This window comes from Plodia interpunctella, chromosome 9 (genome assembly GCF_027563975.2).
Source record: "Plodia interpunctella isolate USDA-ARS_2022_Savannah chromosome 9, ilPloInte3.2, whole genome shotgun sequence".
Classification (NCBI taxonomy): Eukaryota; Metazoa; Arthropoda; class Insecta; order Lepidoptera; family Pyralidae; genus Plodia; species Plodia interpunctella.
In genome coordinates this window covers 1188989-1200259 of record NC_071302.1, presented here as the reverse complement: position 1 = coordinate 1200259, position 11271 = coordinate 1188989, and the positions used below count along the sequence as shown (strand labels likewise).

At 39.1% G+C, this 11271-nt stretch overlaps 1 long non-coding RNA gene across 1 annotated transcript; it reads left to right on the top strand.

Annotated features, from left to right (window-relative positions):
- The first annotated feature begins 2101 nt into the window (after positions 1-2101).
- LOC128672510 (uncharacterized) lies at positions 2102-8207 on the top strand. The gene is made up of 2 exons (XR_010369986.1): positions 2102-2590; positions 7534-8207. It is a non-coding gene; the product is annotated as an uncharacterized LOC128672510 (long non-coding RNA).
- Positions 8208-11271: the final 3064 nt, after the last annotated feature.

Genomic DNA, 11271 nt, shown 5'->3' with positions numbered 1-11271 from the left:
AATAAATGCACTTTTTTTTGTATGTTTCATTATTTACAATAGGCAAATATAAATCATATTTATAAAAATGTCTTTGATTACTTCTAAATTCTATTTTCTTCTTATAGTACCTATATCATATTGTTCTTTACAAATGAACACAATTCGAGGATATATATATTAGTTAAAGTAAGATATCCCTTCTCTTTAAATACATTTCTTAATGGTTCATCTGAATACATGTTGTAAATAATTCTTATACATCTTTTCTGAAGTATAAAAGTGGATTCACTATTTACCTAATTTCCCCAATACATAATCCCATAGGTCAAATGAGTCAAATGTTTACCCTCGTAAACATTACCATAATAAGCAGCACGAGATACTTCAGTTGATGAATTTTCTGAAAGTATGGAGAGCGCATAGCAGTAGCTAGATATTTTTTTATTGTTTACCTTACCTATGTGTGCCTTCCAATTTAGATTACAGTCTTAATAATTGTGAGTCCTAAAAACATATTGCATACACGATTACATCAGTAATATACGAGTATTGACACCGAACAATGTAAACTCAAACGTACATAACATAGCTAGCTTAGTCCGTTGAAAATAAATACATGTTGACATTTGTCACCACACGGCATTGTTAAAATCTCGACAATATTATAGATTTGTGCCTGTAAGCGACATGTATCTGAAACATCACCAATCGTGTATCAAAAACAAACACCGTTTTGTGACAAACATATTTGAACTCGACAATTTTACTTATACAGTCCATGTACTTCAGTAGTTTTAAATTGACCTTTATGTGGCGTTAATAGAGGCCAAATTGCTATAAAATCGTATCGGTTGCGCTTGTACGTTGAAAGTAAATTTCAGTTACTGAATAATGCAACAATGAGATTTAAACAATTCAAAATGTACGAGTTTTGGAACACGACAACTTTTAATGGGCCCACGGGGCATCGCGAGGTTTGGACTCAGGCCAACAATCAACTTTATTACGATATTTCTATGTTACTTTTCTAGGAAAATCTACCTACAGCATAACTTGGTAAAACACCATTGTTATTGAATTACACCATTTTATAATATTATTTTAAATAAATATAAATATATTAGGACATATCACACAGATTGAGCTAGCCCCAAAGTAAGTTCCAGGCTTATTTTGGCGTTTGTTATGGGATACTAACTCAATGGTACTATATTTTATAACAAATACATAGATAAACATACAAGACCCGGGCCAATCAGAAAAATATCATTTTCCATCATAACCCGACCGGGGATCGAACACGGGAACTCTTGGTTCAGACTTTACCACTGCGCCACCGAGGTCGTTTTATTGTTTCTGTTTGTTATTCTCTTGCAAAATCGAACAATATAAACACGAGAATCACCCGAACTTGTTTTGCGCAACATGATTTAAGTCTCAAGCGAACATAAGGAAACTTTGTCAAATGTTGTGCTTCAAATCAAATTATGTCGTACGTTTCGGTGTGACTTGTTTGGTTAGGGTCCGCGAACTTGTTCTTGTCTAATTCATTTTTGTCGTGTAATGTTATTACTTGACGCTAATGGCATGTTCATGATGTAGCCAATTTGCTTTCCAAGGAGTGTTGACGTCGAGAAGGCGTCAGATTGAAAGTCACAGCCAAATCTTTAAAATTTTAAGGTTTTAGGGTTAGTTGACTCGGGGCATCGCGTAGTCAGAGCCTCTAATGAAATTAGGAACACGTGAAGTGAGAAAGAATTATTATGTTTGTAATCTATATAGATGTGTATATATATATATATATATATATAATGCAAAGGTGACGGACTGACTGATCTATCAACGCACTGCCCTAACTACTAGACCGATCGGGCTAAAACTTGGCGTGCAGATAGCTACTATGATGTAGGCATCCGGATTTTTCAAAATTCATCCTCTAAGGGGTGTACCCCCTTAGAGGATGAATTCAAACATTGAAAGGGGTTCAATGTTTGTATGGGGAAGCCAGAAGAGTCTAAATATTTCACTGAAGACATAATGACTCGAAGAAAAACTAATATATTATGAAGGTTATTTGAATATGTTATATATTTAAAAATCAGTGATTACATATGTTTATGATACCACTATCGCCATCTATGAGTGAGAAGTCGGCAACTTTTTCATCGATCATCAGTTGTACGCGCCCCACCACTGGTAGATCTCTCTAGAAAAACTGTCTAGTCCACGCGCGCTTGAGATAGCACAAATTTAATATAATTATTCTGTTTTACTGTAAATCTTTCCAATAAACGTATTTTAATCGTCTAATAAAAGGAAATTATTGAAGAGCACCCCGAATACTGCACAAAATTGATCCTGCGGCCGGATGACGAAGAGGATTCTTCAATCGTGAGAAGACCACGTCGATGCGAATACTATACGTCGTGGACCTCCTAGTCAACGCTATACGTCTACGTGTGAACCAGATCAGCAGTTAAACGGTTAGGTTTCCTTCTGAATATCCTTCCCTCCCCAATCGAATTGTGTTAAAACTGTGTTATTTGTGCTAATTTCAGAATCGGTTAGTGACGTGTCGGGTGATTGCCGTTCCAGTCCCGCTTAAATCGTGAGTACTTTACCCTATTTTCCAAGCCCACAAAATGCCTGGTGATGATAATTTAGCTGTGCCTTCAGCACGATCAGTTTCTCCCTCAAGAAAAGCGATTAATTCAAATATTTCTGACCTCAAAAAACAAAGAGGTGTCTTGAGAGGTAGATTGACTCAATTTTCTAAATACTTAGATTTATTTGAAAATAATAGCCCATCTAAGCTTCAAATCAAAGAAATAAAGTTTAGAATGCAGGCGGCGATAGATATTTATCAAAATTTTAATAAAATCAATAGTGAAATTCTTTGCTTATCAGATGAGTCAGTCGATAACGAATATGTCGAGTCATTTGAGTCGTTATATTTTAGCGCTTTAGCTAATGCTGAATGCTTAATCGAAAGTGATGAGACTGGGGACAGTTCTAGTGATTTTAGGTCTAGTTCGAATACGAGTAAACCTCGCGCGCATGTTAAACTTCCCGAGATAAAGTTGCCTACCTTCTACGGGCAGTATGATCAGTGGCTTGAATATAGAAATTCCTATATTACAATGATCCACAAACGTACAGATTTAGATGCGATTCAAAAATTTCATTACTTACGTTCTTCACTCAGTGGAAGTGCCTTACAAGTTATTAGTGCATTGGAATTTACTGCGTCTAACTACCAACATGCGTGGGAGTTACTAGAAAACAGATTTCATAATGCGAGACTCCTAGTTCACCTAGTTAATCACATAAAATCGTTATTTTCTCTTTCCAATATAAAACAAGAATCGGCCTCACTAATTCGCAAACTTATTGATACTGTGTTACGCAACCTCCGTGCATTGAAGACACTAGAGGAGCCTGTGGACACATGGGATACCTTATTAATTTATTTAATTGTGTCGAAGCTCGATTTAGCTACGGAGAGTGACTGGGAAAAACATAAGGGCACTCTTGTTTTAAATTCGTCACGAAAGTTGAAATTAGATGATTTGCTAAGGTTTCTTAGGAATAAAGCGGATATGTTGGACATGATCAGTGCTAATCATAACAAGTTGCAATCGAAACCAACAAATAATGCAACCAATCAGGCCAATAATAAAGTTCATAGTTATGTCTCAACAAATAATAGTAATTCCAAAAATAAATTCACTAGTAATAATAATAAACGTCATAAATGTCCTTCATGTAACGGTAATCATGCTTTGTATATGTGTTATAATTTTTTGAATTTATCTGTACAAGACAGGTCCTTATTCGTAGATAAAAATAATTTATGTCGCAATTGTTTACGATCTGGACATGTACTTTCAGATTGCACGTTTGGCCCATGCAAGCAATGTCAGGGCAAACATAATAGTCTACTCCACTTTAATAGTTCTAATAAAAACAGTGTTAACAGTGACGCCATGTCCAGTTCTCCCCAGGCTACCTCAATGCCGACCGCTGCGCTGTTATCAGTAGGCGGTGATCCCTTCTATTCGAATACATACACATGCGCAGGCGATCTACCACTGCAACCTGTTTTGTTATGCACGGCATTAGTGGATGTGATGGATAAAGATAATCGTATGCATACAGCCCGAGCGCTGTTAGACTCTGGGAGTCAACATAGTTTTATTTTAGATAGATTAAGAAAACGTCTTAATGCGCCTCTTATACAGTCCACTATTCGAATTTCGGGTGTCGGACAATCAGTGTCGCACTCTAATCATTTATGCGAAATTACTTTTAAATCAAAAATATGCGATTATACGGCGAAGGCCAGATGTATTGTCTTGCAGCGCATAACAAACGGTTTGCCCACGACATGCATTGATGAAGCCCTCATACGAATGCCAAATAATATTCAGCTTGCTGATCCGTCTTTCTGTGTTCCTTCAGATATCGATTTATTGATTGGTGCAGATTTATTTTGGAGTTTGTTATGCGAAAATAGGATTCAATTATCGAATGGTCCCTGCTTACAAAATTCGAAGTTAGGTTGGCTTATTTCTGGTCCTATAAACAACAATAAAATTTTGTCTACCAATCAAGTACATTGTCATTTGTCACAAACTCTGAGCGAACAACTTACGCGATTTTGGGAAATAGAAGAAATGCCTCAGTCAGGTAGTCCTCTGACTAACGACGAGCGTTTGTGTGAGGATTTGTTTGTTAAAACTACTATTCGAATGGCTGACGGTAGATTCTCGGTACGTATCCCGCTTAAAGAATCAGCTGACTCGTTAGGCGATTCTTATACGTTAGCAAAAAATAGATTTTTTTCATTAGAACGTAAATTAGAACGTTCTCCTGATTATAAACGTATGTATGTCGAATTTATGCGTGAATATGAAGCTTTGGGACATATGGAACGCATAGATATGCCCAAAAGCCCTAATTATTTTTTACCACACCACGGTGTTTATAGTGAAGGTGCTGTGACTACTAAATTACGCGTTGTTTTTAATGCTAGTGCTGTCACTACTTCGAATAAATCGTTAAACGATATACAGTTACCAGGTCCAGCACTTCAAAATGATATATTCGGTATTTTATTAAGATTTCGTCAGTACAAGTATGTTGCCTGTGCCGATGTTTGTAAAATGTTTAGGCAAGTCATGGTTCAATCAGATCAAAGGTCGTTGCAACTTATAGTTTGGCGTGAAAACCCAACTGATCCTTTACAGGTCTACCAATTAACTTGCGTGACTTATGGTACTGCGTCAGCCCCGTACCTTAGTATGCGTTGTATTCGTCAGCTAGCCTCAGAGTGTGAAGATAAATTTGTTGCTCGCGTTATTAATGATGATTTTTTCGTTGACGATCTAATAACGGGACACGATAATTACAAAACCTTGCTAGACATTTGTGAGAAAACACGCCAAGTCCTGCAGTCTGGATGCTTCCCACTCCGCAAGTGGACATTCAACTCTGACGTCACACGATGTGCTTCGATAAAGAATTTCGAAGGCGAGCATACTCAAAACAAAACATTAGGCGTAGATTGGAACAGCGATAGTGATGAGTTACACTTCACTACGAAAATTGATTTTAATTCAGATAATTCAAAATTGAATAAACGTCAAATGTTGTCCATCATAGCTCAAATTTATGACCCCTTAGGATTATTATCAGCATCTATAATAATTGCAAAAATATTATTGCAAAAGTTATGGGCTAATAAACTAAGTTGGGATGATGAAGTTCCTCAGGACATTGCCGAATCATGGAATTATTTTATCGGTACATTAAAGTGCTTAAGCGAATTAAAAATTCCACGTTGCGTTTTAAATACGGATAGGCAATATACTGAGCTCCATATTTTCTGTGATGCTTCTTCGAATGCATATGGTGCATGTGCCTATATACGTACCTATAGCGATGGCTCGTCAAATCCCACAGTAAGACTTCTTTGTGCCAAAACAAAGGTCGCACCTTTAAAGTCACTTACTATCCCAAGACTTGAGCTGTGTGGTGCTTATGTAGGTGCTAAATTGTATAAACATATTGTAGATTCGTTGAGATTGTCCTTCACTAAAACTTACTTCTGGACTGACTCGACTATCGTACTAGGATGGTTACAAATGTCTCCACATTTATTAAAAACATTTGTTCAAACTCGTGTAGCAAAAATTAAAAACATAACAGAGGAGTCTGAGTGGCTACATGTACCTAGTAAAGACAATCCAGCAGATTTATTGTCCAGAGGCGTTTATTTAAATTTATTAATTGATAATAATTTGTGGTGGAACGGACCGTATTTTTTACAGTCTCGTGAATTCAGTTTAGATTTTATACGTGATAATAATGAGTCGGTAGAATTAAATGATTTGCCTGAGTTAAAGCCTCCTACTAAAGTTAGCTTTGTTTGCATTCCAGTCGAGAACGATTTATTTGAATTCAAAAGATATTCGTCATATATTAAACTTTTACGCATAGGTGCATTTGTTTTGAGATTTATAGATAACATTCGCAGCCGACATCAGAGCGTCTCAAAACAACAAACCGGTTTTCTAACCACGGACGAGCTGCGTGCATCACAGGCATTGCTAGTAAAGTGTGCACAACGCGAATCGTTCCCGGACGTTTATGACAATTTATTGAATAATACGACTGTAAAAACAAATAAATCGCAATGGAATCGTTTATCAGGTCTTAATTTGTTTTTAGATGATCGTAAAGTAATTAGAGTCGGTGGTAGGCTGTCAAATTCGTCTGATTTCAACTACGATAAGAAACATCCAGTGTTGTTATGTAATAAACATTATTTTACGTTACTGTTGGTTAGATACGAGCATAGACGTTTACTTCATGCCGGTCCACAGCTGCTATTGTCTTCACTGCGCGAGTGTTGGTGGCCACTGAGTGCTAGGAACTTAGTAAAGAAAATAGTTCGTGAGTGTGTTACGTGTGCGCGAATAAAAGGCAAAATGTTATCTCCTATAATGGGAAATTTGCCATCTGAGCGATTGGATGGTGGATTTCCATTTATTACAACCGGCTGTGATTATTGTGGGCCACTGTTCATACTGAACCGGAAGGGCAGAGGAGCCCAGTTAACTAAAGCGTACGTTTGTTTATTTATTTGTTTTCTTACTAGAGCTATACACTTGGAACTTGTTACCAGTCTCACTACTGACGATTATATTTTAGCTCTAAAGCGTTTTATTAGTAGAAGGGGTAAACCTGATACTATTTACTCTGATAATGGGAGAAATTTTGTAGGTGCAGAGAAAGAATTCCCTAAAATTTTGAGTGAAAATTCGGATAAAATTATAAATTATTCTACAAGTAATGGAATAAATTTTAAGTACATTGCTCCGTTTAGTCCCCACCAAGGCGGGCTGTGGGAAAGTGGGGTAAGGTTATTTAAGTATCATTTTAGACGCATTGTAGGCAACGCGAAACTAACTTATGAGGAGTTTAGCACAGTTTTGACACAAATCGAGGCTGTCCTCAACTCCCGTCCTATGTCTCCTCTTTCCTCAGACCCTTATGACTTCAACCCGCTAACGCCTGGTCATTTCCTTATTGGCCGGCCGTTGACTGCTCCTGCTAGCACCGACGACGTAGCAGCTGCGACATCTACGACTCCGGCGCTCAACCGATATCGACGCATCGAGCAAATTCGTTTACATTTCTGGCAACGATGGTCGAAAGAGTACATAGCTGAGCTCCAGACGCGGACTAAATGGAAGACGAATAAAAACGATATTGCCATGGACAGCATGGTCCTTATAAAGGATGATAACCAGCCGCCTCTGAAGTGGAAATTGGGACGGATCGTGAAGACTTATCCTGGTGCGGACGGAGTTTCTCGTGTTGCTGACATACGGACGGCTACAGGAATAATAAGAAGATCGTTCTCCAAGATCTGCCCGTTGCCGCTGCAGCCCGAGAGTTGAATAAATCCAGAAGACGTCATACTTTGGAAGTCGGAGTCTTCCAAGGCCGGGGGCATGTTTATGATACCACTATCGCCATCTATGAGTGAGAAGTCGGCAACTTTTTCATCGATCATCAGTTGTACGCGCCCCACCACTGGTAGATCTCTCTAGAAAAACTGTCTAGTCCACGCGCGCTTGAGATAGCACAAATTTAATATAATTATTCTGTTTTACTGTAAATCTTTCCAATAAACGTATTTTAATCGTCTAATAAAAGGAAATTATTGAAGAGCACCCCGAATACTGCACAACATATGTCTAATAAATTGTATATTTCATATTTAGGACCTATTTCATATGTAATAATATACATACTCACACCATTTGTTATATAAAAGTATAATCTCGACATTTTAATTGATTGAGTAGGCCAACCGCAAAATCCTTGATCAACACAATTTTTTCCCACCAACACTACTGTATTACATAAACATGAAAACTATAAATTAGTCATAACAAAGGTCCATTGAAAGACAAAGGGTCGGAAGGTCGTTTTATTTCGGCGACCCGAAGACCCAAAGCCAAAGACCAGTAGATTAATCATCCGAGACATTAAAATACGCCCGGCTGCTTCGAAAGCCTCCGCCCAATACATCATGCCGCTTTGTTGTCATAAAAATGGATGCTAGAAACGTGTACGTTGAAGATTATCGCAAGAAAAACTTACTTAAACCTTATATATACTAGCTGCGCCACAGAACCCCGTTTTTGCAGGAATTTTGAGATATAAAGTACCCTGTTAAGTCATGTTTCGTTCCATCTATGTACTATTTCATCCATATCGAAATCTGTGAAGAAGTTTTGCGTGATAGGCAACAAGCAATTGATCTCCTCATGGGATAAGTCCTACATAAATAATTCTACGTGTAGATTAAATGTATTGGTTTTCATTTCTATGATACAAGTCTAGCATTTTTCTGATTTCTGTCTCCACCAATCTGATGTTGCTCATCTGACAATTGATGATGTTGACAGTAAATAAATAAATAAATATATTAGGACAAATCACACAGATTGAGCAGAGCCCCAAAGTAAGTTCGAGACTTGTGTTATGGGATACTAACTCAACTATACTATATTTTATAACATATATAGATAAACATCCAAGACCCGGGCCAATCAGAAAAAGATCATTTTCCATCATGATCAGACCGGGGATCGAACCCGGGACCTCTCAGTTCAGAGGCAAGCAGTTTACAACTGCGCCACCGAGGTCGTACAGTACAACTAAATCTTGTAATAAATTTCTGAATTTCTATGACATGACTCACATTTTCTTTAGTCTTTTTGTGTTTAAATATATGTAGATAAGTTTATTAAAAAAATACAAATAATAAAACAAAATAAAACATAAACAATTACAAAGTCAATCAAAAATGCCACCCCGAATTGTACCCGGTTCAAAAGTACCCATAACGCTAGCTGCGTTTCCTCGTTGGATAGCAATTGATAGCCTTTGAACCAAGTACCATCCGGAGCGGTAGTCATATCCACGACACCTTAAACGCCGTCCTATCTCACCAACAAAGCGCTTCGCCTCCGAACACCATGGGCCAGCCGTTTCCACGGCAACTGGAACAAACTCGTACTGGTTGGATAAAACAGAATACTTGGCCATTTTAAGTTCAGCTGCCACCTTTGCAGCGGCCCCAGGCAAACGCTTACTATTAGTGAGGTAGGACGCCGCATATGTGCTTACACATGTTGCGTCCCATAAAAGGCAACGCCCTCTCTGCCACGGTATTAGAGTGATGCCGTCAGGTCGCTTTCCGTCTGTACGCGAGAGGCCAGGAGGTTCCAATTGACAAGGAATATTTGCCGATATCAAAGCCCTACGAATAATGTCATTCAAAGAATGATGGCGAGACAAACGACCCGAACATCTAACACATCCAAGAGCATGGTGACCGTCAGCTTCTACCATCTTCCCGCAAATGCAGCGGTGTGGTTCACACACATCACAACCCAGCCTCAGAGCAACGGCCACCCTCAACGAATCATTGTCTAGCAATGTTCCCATGTGCGGGGATGGGACCGCGTGTAACCAAGCGCCAGACTCAGGCTGAGCTACGGCCTTTATACGAGCCAAATGAGCGCCCTCTAACTGACTCTCGATTTCGCTGTAAATGGTCTTTAAACTCATTTCATCCCAAAGCCGCTGCACCTCGGGCCTCTCCGGAACCACACAATTAGGACTTCTAGCAGCCCAGGCCGTCAAAGCCTCGCCTACATGGGGCAAAACCAATCCGTCACCGTTAATGGAGAGTAATTTAGTGACTAAATTGACCACCCCATGCGACGAAGCCAAGAATGCCGGGAGTGATATATCCTCCAAGCGGCGAATACCGAGCCCTCCATACCGCACCGGCAAAGAAGCCTGCTTCCATTGAACCTCATCAAGTCTGACGTTAAGTATGTCCTCCAAAATTAACTTTACCGAGTTGTCAAATTCTTTTATTTCTAGAGGGCAAAGCCAAGATGGACTCGCCCTTATAATGTAGGTCAGCCGAGGGATCGCCAGAGAATTTCGTAAAAGCACCAGAGAGACATGGGATGACAAGTTTTTCAAGTGATCATGGGAGGCAATAAAACCTGACAATTTACTCCTCAATGAAGCGGATATCCCCTCTCCAAAAATAGGCGCCCCTAAGAGGCTAAAATTCGTCTCGTCCAAGAGCTTCAACCCGGGTAACAAGGCCTCAAATCGCGATATGGACGACTGGGCCTCAGAACTACACAAAAATAGCTCACACTTGGTTGCGCCAATCTCTAACCCGAGTTGACTGAACATAGCCGACATATTTTGTAGGTCCGAAACAACGACATCAGGAGGGCCCCCCAGGGTACCATCATCTAAGTACCATACATTCAGTGGCGACTTTAAACTTGTGACTATTTTATGAATCGCCAAACTAAAAATTAGGGGTGCCAAAGGATCCCCCTGCTGTGCACCCACTTGCGAGGAGATGGGATTTCCGTTGAAAAACAGGTGACTGGTAGAAGAATAACATTGATAAAGGAACGGATATATAATTGGAGTGCGTTCTAGGACCTCTTGCAATATCGCATCCCTTTCCACCCTATTAAAAGCATTAACTAGGTCTACTTTTAAAATAACATTATTAGAATTCTTACTAATTTCCGCGAAGTATCGAGTCGCATGAATTGCCACCTCGCACCCTCTTGTCGTACCAAAACCCAACTGGTGGGGCTGTAAATGGAGTGCTATACTTTGCCTCACTGCATTACAAGCGAGCTTAGAAACCAATCGCCTGAAAGT